The following is a 12,474-nucleotide window of genomic DNA, read 5'->3' as shown; positions in this document are numbered from 1 at the left end:
ATCATAGCTTGAATTTCTACATCGGGAGCTTTGGGTATATTGGAATGCCACTAGCTATCAACAAGTTAACTAAAAATAAAACTTGAACTATTGTATGTATCTATTACAAGCTTGAACACTCAAACTACTTAACTAAAATGAAACCTAAATAGTGTTATGTATCTTTTACAACTATAACACTTGGAAACTTAAAACTTGTATACATCAAACATAGAAAAGGTCAAAACTTGAATTAGTTTTGAGATTGGATTTTTGACATGTTTCTTATGATGGTACTTTAAAGTGGTATACCTTTATTTAATTGTGAGCATTGTTGTTATTCTTTCTTGGGTGTTGTAGGAAGATGGTGTATAAGACTAGATCAACTATTAGAGGTCATAATTCAGGTAGAGGTAGAGGTCATGGAAGAGGTGGACATGATAGTCCTCATTTGACTCATGCAGAGAGTCCTAATTAGGAGAACCATAGGAAAGAGATCCATAGAGAAGATCATGCTAACTCATAGAGGACTAATTGGAGATAGATGATGAGGACTATTATGGAGTGCCTACCTCCTCCTAGGGGTGTTGATAAAGGAGGATCACATCATGTACAAAATGAAGAGAGGCATAGGTCAAGGGGTTTTCAAGGAAACTTTCATTGTCACAAATAAAGGTTAGTTAAGGTTGCATAGATCAAGGACCTATAGAGGTCCAAGATCAAACCCTTCAATGGGCTTCATATAGGGTATGTGGCCGAGAAGTGGCTAATTGCATTAGAAATGTATTTTTCTATACAAGACTTTGACTCTAATGTCAAAGTGAGGTTTTCCATCACCCACTTAGAACTCTTTGGGGCTACATGGTGGAACATTGAAGAGAAGAAACTAGTGTGAACATGAACATAGTTACATGGGAGTCATCCTTTGAGAACTTCTATGAATGCTTCCTACCAGAGGAATGGAACCAATAGAGGGTTGATAAGTTTCAAAATCTGAGATAGTATACTATTTCTATGGTAGAGTATAAATGAAAATACTATGAGTTCATGCATTATGCTAGTACCAGCGAGAGTTCATCACTTATGGTTCATCACTTCATTAGAGGTCTGAACAACCATCTTAGTGGGTGTGTAAAAGTTTTCCAACCTAAAAACCTCAAGTATGTAGTACATCAAGCTATCCTTGTAGAGAAAAGTGTTACCTTGGGGCATGGTGGTTTTTTGGGAGCACTTGTAGCATCAGGGTCCAAAGATAATTAGGGACTGGGTAGCCATAGGAAGCCTACTTCCTCAAGAGGTAATCAGCGTTATGGAGGATCTTATCATTCAATAGGGAGTGGTGGTGATGGTTCACACTCTAGGGATTCTCAGTACTCTCATCATAATAAGCATAACCATTTGGACCATTCATCACATAGTAATCATTCTTTTGCTAGTGGGGTAGTTTTCAGGAGTCCAACACACCTAGAGTGCAGAGGGGTTTTGATGGAGAATTTTTTTCATGCAAACAATGTGGACACAAGTCGTCTCATTGTCCTCAATGGACATCACAATTCTTAGATTAGAGAGTTACAACTTTAGAACAAATGGTTAGAGAAATGGGTAGATCACAGAGTGTGTTTTTAGTGGAGTCTTATCCTCCTACAGGGGGAAGGCCCAAGGGGTCTTATGGGACCCACATGTTAGAATATATAGTCCACTGATATAACTAAGAGGGGGGGAGTGAATAAATTATGAGAATAATATCACCAATAACAACTTTAAAAAATCCTAACCATATGAGTAAAGTAAACTAAAACCACAACAAGATACTCATACACAATAACACGATATATTAACTAGGGAAACCCTTGATCAGAGGTAAAACCCTAGTGGGGATGATACCCACAAGATGATATACTAATATGAATATTCCTTGTTAGAGGATAGACCCTATTAGGAGTCTGTTACAACATTCAATACATATGAGTCCTTGTTAGGAGACTTTGAATCCTTGTTAAAAGATTCCCTACTAGGAATTGTTTCAACCTTGTTAGGAGTTGTGAAAGATAGCTGGACCCACTGCCCAAACAATTGCAATGATAAGACCAATGAACCCACTATCCAAATGATCTCTATATTATTCCTTGTAGAATAATAGAACTATATTTTACTTTCTTCTTCTATCTCTATCTTATCAACCAGACTTCTCCTCCTTTTGATCTTGTAACCAGATCATGGACTACTCATCCAATAATCCCTTGGAACACTTATATGCATTCACTCAACTCTTTGATCCTTTTTGCACTTCACAAATATAATGCACAATAGATACTTGATACACTTAAAATTAAGGAAAACATATTTCCTTTATACCATACCTTCATAATCATTCCTTGAGTCAGCCTTAAGGCTTTCCAAATTAATTATAATAAGATATATAATTAATTATAACTGCAATAGCACTATCAGCTCATTGTCAATTCAAAACTTAACACATGTGACTCCAAGTCTTGTGTACTCTCTAACATCATCACCTAACTATCCTCTATCACTAGCTAACTGTGCATCACCTCATTATATCTTGGCTAAAAGATATAATGCAAACATCAGAAACTTCCAAAAAAATGCTCTATTTTTGCACTGCTCATAGTAAATCATACACAACTATCATACATCTATAATTCATACTTCTTCCTCTTAACCACATCATTAGGAAACTATTAGGAACATTTCCATAACTGCACATCACTTAACCATTACTCAATTACTATGCAACATAAGATCTCTGACTACTATTCTTCTAGTCACTATAGAAACACTGGCATATTGACATCAATGACAAACATAGACATGAATACAACATTTCAATACTCTTCAATGCTTAGGATACTCCCCCATTGTACTATTATTAGAAATCATGCTAACAATCTCCCCCTTTAGCATTGATGACAAAATGAATGAAAAACTATCTAAGTTCCAAGAATACCAACTAAACTTTTGTTGTTGTATATTCCTTCATCGTTACATGAAACTTTCTAAATCTCTCTAAAATATATCTCTCACCCATTTCTTAGGATCACTTCTCATGCATACTCTCCACTATTCCTTAGGAGATGATTTTCATGCCTATCTCTCTCCCATTGACATCAATGTCAAAGATGTCAAATTGAAAATCAATTGTTACATACCAATTGCTAATCTATTGCTCCAAGTCATTAACCAACTCAAGTATCTAGAGACATTATTCAATACCATATACCAAATACCAAGATTCCTCAATGACTAAATACATACCATATACTCCCCCATATAGGAAGAATCATCATACAATCCAGTCAAATAATGATGCTTTGTGCTACTAGATTGATGCACTCTTTGTATCAACTATTTAGAAGTAGTAAGTACTAAAAATTATCTTTAGGCAAGGGTTTCCTAATGATATTTGCAATCTAATCCTTATTAATTACATACTCCAATCGGATCTCCTTTTGTGCTACTTTTTATCTCAACACATGATACTTTATAGATATATGTTTTTTCTTAGAAATCAATACAATATTTTTAGAGATACTCACTATACTTGTGTTATCATAGTAAATGATAATAGGTTCTTCAATCTCAATTTTGATATCTTCCAACATTTTCTTCATCCACATAACTTTATTATAGTTATTTTTTGCTACAACATACTCTGCCTCAACTCTACTTTGTGAAATATAATCTTGCTTCTTGCTTAACCAAGAAACCAATCTTCCTCCAAGAAAGAATGCTCCACCACTAGTCCTCTTTCTATCTTCTATTCAACATCCATATATGCACAAAGTGTGAAGTCATTAGATTTGTCATACCAAATTCCATAGTCAAATGTCCCTTTTAGATATTTGAATATTCACTTTAGTGCTGGAAAATGATATTCTTTACGACTAGCTTGAAATCTAGCTACTATCCTAATTGCATTTTCTAGATCTGGTCTTATGTGAGTTAGATACTACAAACTTGCAATCATTGAACTATACTTCTTCTATTCTACTACAAGTGTTTCATCTTTTCTAGATAACTTATGACCAATTATCATGGTTGTACCAACAAGTTTACAATTTTCCAGACCAAACCTTTTCAACAAGTCTTTTAGGTACTTAGTTTGCGAGATGAATATACCATCATCATTCTACACAATTTGCAATCCTAGGAAAAACCTTATGTCTCCTATCATGCTCATTTCATATTCATTCTTCATATCTTTGCAAATTTATCACTGGCTTCATCATTTCCTCCAAATGATGTCATCAACAAATATTACAATGATTAATAAACCATCTTCAATTTCTTTTAGATACAAGTTATTGTCAACTATACTTTTAGCAAATCCAAGCTTTTCTAAGTACCTATCCAACCTCGCATACTAGGTTCTTGGTGTTTGCTTTAGACCATAAAGAGATTTCTTCAATCTACATACCATGTCTTTGTCTTTTGATAAAGGAAAAACCTTTAGGCCACACAATATAGACTTCTTCTTCCTATTCTCCATTTAGAAATGTAGACTTCACATCCATCTGATAAACCTTAATTTTCTTGTTTGCCGCATATGCAAAAAATATCCTTAATGCTTCCATTCTTACTACAAGTGCATATGTCTCATCATAATAAATTCTTTCATATTGTGAATAACCTTTACAAATAAGTCTAGCCTTGTTTCTCACAATGTTTCCTTGCTTGTTCATCTTATTCCTTAAAACCCATTTAGTTCCTATCACATTCTTGTCTTTTGGTCTAGGGACCAATTCCCATGTGTCATCCTTTAGTATCTGATCTAGTTCTTCCTTCATTACTTAGATCTAGTGATTATCCATGGCTACTTCATTTGTGTAGTTAGGTTCAACTTGAGAATCACCCATTTCTATTAGGGGTAGAAGTTGACATCTCAACTCTTATCTCTTCTCCAGGTTTAAATCTCTGCTCTTCTCCTTGTTCAATAATTTTCACATCATTCTACAAGTCATTTTTAGTCTTAAGGAAAACTTCAACATTCTGTCTAATAATTCCAAAGTTATCTAATTCTTCATCTAAATTGTAATGTATCATCTTTTCTTTGGTTCCAAACTTTTCATCAATTCTTACATTAGCAAACTCAACTATTGTCTTAGTTCTATAGTTAAAGCATATGTAAGCCTTACTTTTCAAAGAGAAGCCAAGAAACATACCTTTATTGCTTCTTAGGTCAAACTTACCAATGTCATCATCTCTCTTAATATAACATTTTCTCCCAAATATTTTGACATATTTGATTGACAATGAATGTCCAAATCATAGTTCATAAGGTGTTTTGTCCATTCCTTTCCTGATCTATACTTTTTTTAGAGTATACATGAGTAAAATTACAAAGCTATGTCACCTTTCAAGCTAACTTATCAAAATGACTGAATTTGAGTATTTCTATCCAAAAGTCAATTTTGTTCCAATATATGATCTAGATAAATCCATCCTAGCTAAGTTATATATGGTCTCACACTTTTCCAATTGGAGATGTCTATTACATGCATATTTTATACTGTTTTGTATCCAATTATTAGAGAAATAAGATTATTTTAGAAAAGTAAGTTTCAATGACTCTTATTATTTTTTATGATATTGTTTTAGTAACATATAAATGCCATTTTATAGAGCTCAAAGTCAAGAATATTTTCATATAGAGTTTATAGTGTTTTCATTATATATAGTATATTATAATTAAAAAATTCTACAAGCACATATTTTTAGCACTTGAAAAATGTCAATTTTGAGAAAGAAAAAAATATTATATCATATAAAAAATTTAAAATTATATGACATTCTAGTGGAGAGAGTCCTCCTTCAAAATGTATAATCTTTATTTTGGTTAGAATAGATTTGTTTTGAAAAATGTGGTGGGAGATTAAAAAATATCAATTTTAGGTGAGATAAAATTTGAATCAATATAAAAGAGAAAATATAAGTCTAAAGTCAAATTTTTTTTTTTTTTTTTTGTTCTAGCTATATATGTTATATATAACATAGTCTAAGTTCAAATGGAAATACATTTATTTCTATATAGTTTTGTGGTGGGAACTAAACCCCTAACTTTCAGCATTTTTTAGCAACTAAAAAATTATCTATAAAAATTAGGAAAATATATCAAACAATATTCTAAATAATTCTTAAAAATTATAATCCTAAACTTCATCCATTTCCACACATTTCATTAGTTACTTCATTTTCAAATTCTAAATAATAATATCATTTTTATGTCATTGAAGGTGAATAATTATAATTTTGTTAGCCTTTTACTTTACAAAAGGGTGACATAGGTTTGTGCTTTAACCCACATTGTTGTATTCACTGCTTCTCTCCAAAATGTCTTGGAAACATTATTCTCAAATATTAGCATTTCTCTAGCTACATTTGCTATAGATTTATTTCTTCTCTCAAAAATCCCATTTTCTTAGGTGTTCTAGGTGCAGATAGTTGTCTTTTGACTCCATTCTCTTTACAGAACATATTAAATTCTCTAGAGATAAATTCTCCTCCTCTATCAGATATCAAACATTTAATATGAACATGAGATTCATTCTCAACTCTATTCTTAAATATCTTGAACTTCTCAAAAGCTTTTGATTTTTCTTTAAGAAATGCTACCCACATCATTCTAGTGAAATCATCAACAAAAATCATAAAATACCTTTCAGAATAGAATCCTCTAGTTTTTGTAGGACCACTCAAATTTGTGTGAAAAATTTCCAACTTCTTTATGGTATAAAATTTCTTGCTAGGAAAAGACACTTTCCTCTGCTTAGCCAAAACACATTCTTTGCATACAACATTAGTAGGCTTAATAATCTTAGGCAGATCTCTCACTGTAAATGTACTACTAATCTTCACAATTATATCAAAGTTTATATGACAAAATATTCTACTCCATAACCAACTATTATCAGCTTTTTCTACCAAACATGTCAACTCAGTAGGATTCAACTAAAATACAATACCACTAGATCTAGTGTCAGTTCTAATCATATTACTAGCTCTATCTTTGATAGTGGAGGTTTTCTTAGTAAACTGCAACTGATAACCTTTGTCCACCAACTATCCAACACTCAACAAGTTATGCTTCAATCCATCAACAAAATAGACATCATCGGTGTTAGTTTTACCATCAAGAGTAATGGATCAAATTCTTGTAATATGACAACTTACATTGTTACCAACTCTAACAATTCCTCCATCATGATTCTTGAACTTAACAAACTTATTCATATCACTAGTCATGTGATGTGAACAACCACTATCAATTATCCAATCAAATTTCTTTTCTAGTTGGGTAAAGAGTTCTTTCTTCTCTAATTTCTATGTCAAGATCATCTTCCTTGATAACCACAAATCCTAATTCATCATCACTTTAACTTTGACCTTTTTCATTAGATTGTTCATCCTTATTTGCATATAAATAGTTTCTATCTCTATCTCTTCTAAAATAAACATTCCCTTATAATTTTTCTCTTTCTTAGGACATTTAGATGCATAATGATCAAATTCATTACAAGTCCAACATTTAAATATTTTCTTACCATATTTTTCTCTTTTTACTAGAAGGGCTATTCCTTCCTCAATCTTCTTGTCCTCATTAGCTCTTCTACTGCTAGTAAAATCTCTATGGGTGTTTGCACTCCTTGTAAAATTAGGTTGAATTTTTAGGGCACTAAAGGCTATTTTGACTCTTGTAAGTTCACCTAATTGTCTCATATCTACTTTTGTTGATTCCAATATACCAAGCAAGGTTTCCTTGGTGAAATCCTTAGTACAAGGCATCATAAGTTGTATCATCTATGCAATTGGCTTAAAAGGTGGTGACAAACTTTTCAAAATCTTCCATATGACTTCATCATCATCTTTGGTTCCACCATGAGATCAAATTCCTACAACCATTTCTAATATTATACCAATATAAATTCTTATGGGTTCATCTTCCACCATTTTAGCATCTTGATATGGACATATCCAATGTTGTAATCTCATTCTTTTAGCATGATCATTACCTTCAAAATTAAATTCTAATGCTTTCCAAATTTTAGGAGATGTTTCAAGTGACTTTACCTGATTGTATTCATTCTCTAGAAGGGTTGATAATAGAGCTTCTCTTTCTCTCATGTTAAACATGAACAGATCTCTTTCTTCCTCACTACAATCTTCTAGCTTTGATTCTTCAACGATTTTTTTCTTTCCCTTTGTCAAGATCCAATATCTCAAACCCATGCATAATAGATGAGTCTTCAATTTTTCTTTCAAACTATCATAGTTGGCCCCATCAAATCTAGGACTATCTTTTCTGAAAAGATTTTCAATTGATCTTCCAAATTTGTTAACCTTATCCTTTAAGGACTTAACACTCTAATACCAATTGTTAGAATATATAGTTCACTGATATAATTGGTGGGAGTGGGGGGGTGAATCAGTTATAAGAATAATATCACCAATAACAAATTTAAACAATCTTAATCATATGATTAAAGTAAACTAAAACTACAACAAGATACTCATATACAATAACATTAAATATGTTAACTAGGGAAAACCTTGATCAGAGGGAACACCACAGTCGGGATGGTACCCACAAGATGATGTACTAATATAAATATTCCATGTTAGAGGATAGACCCTTTTAGGAGTCTATTACAACATTCAATACATATGAGTCCCTGTTAGGAGACTTTGAATCCCTATTAGGAGATTCCAACCCTGTTAGGAGCTGTGGAAGATAGTTGGATCCACTACCCAATCAACTTCAAGGTTAAGAGAAATGAACCCACTGTCCAAATGATCTCTATATTATTACTTGTAGAATAATAGAACTGAATTGTGCTTTCTTCTTCTGTCTCTATCCTATCAACTAAACTTCTACTCCTTTTGATCTTGTAACTAGATCATGAACTACACATCCAATAATTCCATGGATTGCTTACACATATTCAGTCAACTCTCTACTCCTTTTGCACTTCACAAATATAATGCACAATAGATACTTGATACACTTGCAATTAAGGAAAAAATCTTTCCTTTATACCATACCTTCATAATAATTCCTTGATCTGGCCTTAAGACTTTCCCAATTAATTAAAATAAGATATATAATTAATTACAATTACAATAGCATTGTTGGCTCATAATCTATTCAAAAATTTACATGCGTGACTCCAAGTCTTGCACATTCTCTGATGTCATCATCTGACTGTCCTCTATCACTAGCTAACTACACATCACCTCATTATATCTTGGCTAAAAGATATAATGCAAACATCAGAAATTGCCAAATAGATGCTTTGTTTTTGCACTGCTCAAAGTAAATCATATACAACTATCGTACATCTTTGATTCAAACTTCATCCTCTTAACCACATTATTAGGACACTCTCAAGGACATGTCCATAACTATGCATCACTTAACCTCTACTCAATTACTACGTAACGTAATATCTTTGACTGCTATTATTTTGGTCACAATGAAAACACTGTCATGTTGACATCAATGACAAACATAGTCATGAATGAAACATATCAATACTCATCAATGCTAAAGATATTCCCCCAATGTAGTATCATCAACTTCATGCTAACACTGCATAGTGAGGTCTTTAGTTTTATCTTTCTTATAGGCTTCCAGGTGTAAGCCTAAGTCTAGGGAGAGTGGATGTAATGCCTACCCCTAGTTTACTTTCATGTTGGTTTTCTCAATTCTTTTAGGCCTATTTTATGATTAACGACACTTGATTACCAAATTTTATTAAATGTTATTTTATACTTAGTTGATTATATCTGATGAGCTACTAGTTATTTCATGTGTTCATGATTGTTTCTATGATGAGATATGTATGTTCATTAGTAATTTCAATTATGTCATGATGATTAGTTTGATGAATGATTTATATGCAGTTCTATGGATACTTACCCCATACTTGCATGTGTATGTTGTACTTGTATGTTTTACTTTTTATATGATGTTCCTAATGTGGTTAAGGGAGGGAGTCATAGTCACTTGGTAGTCAGGATCTACATGATTCACCACTCCCCAACATTTCCTATTTAGGTTAGATTATATGTGTATGTCCATGTATGAATTTAATGTAGATTACAAGTATTGGGCATCGACTTCCTTGAATTTCCATGATGAGCATACCCAATTGTAGTATCTCAATGGTAAAAGTGGGGAGATAATTCTTGAGTCCAAACCATAACCTAAACCAATTGTCTTAGAAAGTAGGAAAAGTATTTGTATTGTTTACTTGTCTAAATTCGTCAAGTGACATGAATCCATGATTTTGACCCTGGTTTTTGACTTTGTGCTTTGTCTTTCAATTAATCTTTCAATTTTAGTTTTGTGGGTCTGGTGTGATTTAGTTGTAATTAAATCATATTAAAAGATAATTTAATGTTTTAATTTAATGAAAATTTTAAAAATAAAATTCAATATTTAATTATATTTAATTAATTGAGAAACTAATTAAATAAATGAATTAAATTTGAAAGGTTTTATTAAAGTTCTAAATTTTCTATAATTATATATTATTTAATATAATAATTAATATTTTAGGAGTTTCATTTTAATAATAAACTCTAAATAATATTATTAGTTGAATTAATAAATATATTATTCAAATACATCTCGTGAATTAATTAGAGAAAGAAATTGATTTAATAAAGATATTTTAATTAAAGTGCAAAAGTTAGTTCATGAAATTAAAATATAATAAGGTAATTAAGAAAAGGGGTTTCACGTGATTGCATAGTCGAAGCCCTAATTTGGGTGAAAACTCTTTATTAGGAAATTAAAGTTCATTTCTCAACACGAGGGATTTGGAGGTGCGAATTTCTGAGAAGAGGGTTTTTGAAAGAAAAGGAAAATTCTTGTGAGTTTTGTGCATTTGTTGTTTGGCATCCAATCTAGATAGGATCTTGTGAGTTTTTGCATAGTAGTTCTTGCATTGAAAATATTTGTCTTCTCTGTGTTTGAATGAAATTATTTTCAGAATTTCAATTTGGGTTGAAACCCTTTGTTATGAATCTATTGTTCTTTTTTTTTGAAGATGTTTATGAACAATTTAATTAGTTAAAACCCTTGTGTTGAAATTTACTGTTATCCATTGTTCAAAATGTCTATGAATAATTTGTTAATTGAAACCCATGTTTGGGAATCTTGCATTTGTAATATGATTGATTAAAATTGGGTTGTGAGTTTTGAAAAGAAAACCATTTTTTTAAAATAAGTTTGACTATTTTGTTCAAGTTGCAATATGAGGTTTATATTGGGAAAATATTATATATAGTTACCACAATAATTTATAATTATTCTAATAACTATAATAAATTAAATAAATTAAATTAAAATAACTATAAAATTTTTTCGATGGAATAGGGCCACCACATCCTCACCCAACCTACTCCTCCATTACGATGTTTACTATTGTACCATGTAGTAGTATTGTTGTGGTAGTAGTAGGTACTATTGATGCAACGATACTCTATTGTAGTCGCAACAGGCTGCTACAACAGTGCATTGAGTGGCGAATGGGCCTAAAATGCTTTTTTAATTATCTAATTTTTAAAAATTTATAATTTAGTTTATTTAATTTTTAAATTTATTATCATAGTTAAAGTTAGTTTGTTTAATTTAAAATTATTTAAATTTTAAGATAATGTAATATAAGTTAGTTAATATTATATTATTATTAATATAATTATGATTATTAATAAATTTAAAATGATTTATTAATAGTTATATTTTTTATATTAATAATTAATATTAAGTGTTAATTTTATTAATATATATTTTTAAAATTATTATTAATTTTATATGGTAATTACAAGTGGTTTGGAATGAGGTTTTAGTGTTACATCAACTGGGTTTAATTTAAACAAATGGTTTTGAAACTAATGTTGATTTATCTAAATGAACATGATGAATTTTAGGGATACATTTTTAAATAAAGTATGAAAACTGAAACCCTATTTTGAATATTGAATCTTGAGTCTTGAAAATGAAAATGAAAACTCAAAAACCTATAAGTGAAAATTGAACTTTTGTGTTTTCAAAACCTAATGAATTATGAAAGTTACTTTTGTGTGTAGGTTATGTGATGTGTGATTTACTGTTGTGGGTTTTGTGATTTACTACTATTGGTTATGCCTTTTGGTTTGACTAATGCACCTAGTACTTTCATGAGGTTAATGAATGAATTCTGAAAAGATTCTTGGGTAAGTTTGTGATTGTTTATTTAGATGATATTCTAATATTCACTAAGACTAAGGAAGAACATCTTGAGTATGTTAGACAACTATTGTAGACTTGAAAGAGGAAAAGTTGCTGATTAATATGAAAAACGTGTTCTTTTATGCAAGAGAAGATTATGTATTTGGGATTTGTGATTTCAATTGATGGTTTGAAGATGGATTTGTGATTTCAACTAATGGTTTGAAGAAAGTTTATAAAGAATTTTAGTTATGTTTGTA

This window comes from Cupressus sempervirens, chromosome 10 (genome assembly GCF_028749045.1).
Source record: "Cupressus sempervirens isolate cs-2001-9-10 chromosome 10, ASM2874904v1, whole genome shotgun sequence".
NCBI lineage: Eukaryota > Viridiplantae > Streptophyta > Pinopsida > Cupressales > Cupressaceae > Cupressus > Cupressus sempervirens.
Note: the sequence above shows the minus strand (reverse complement) of the source record.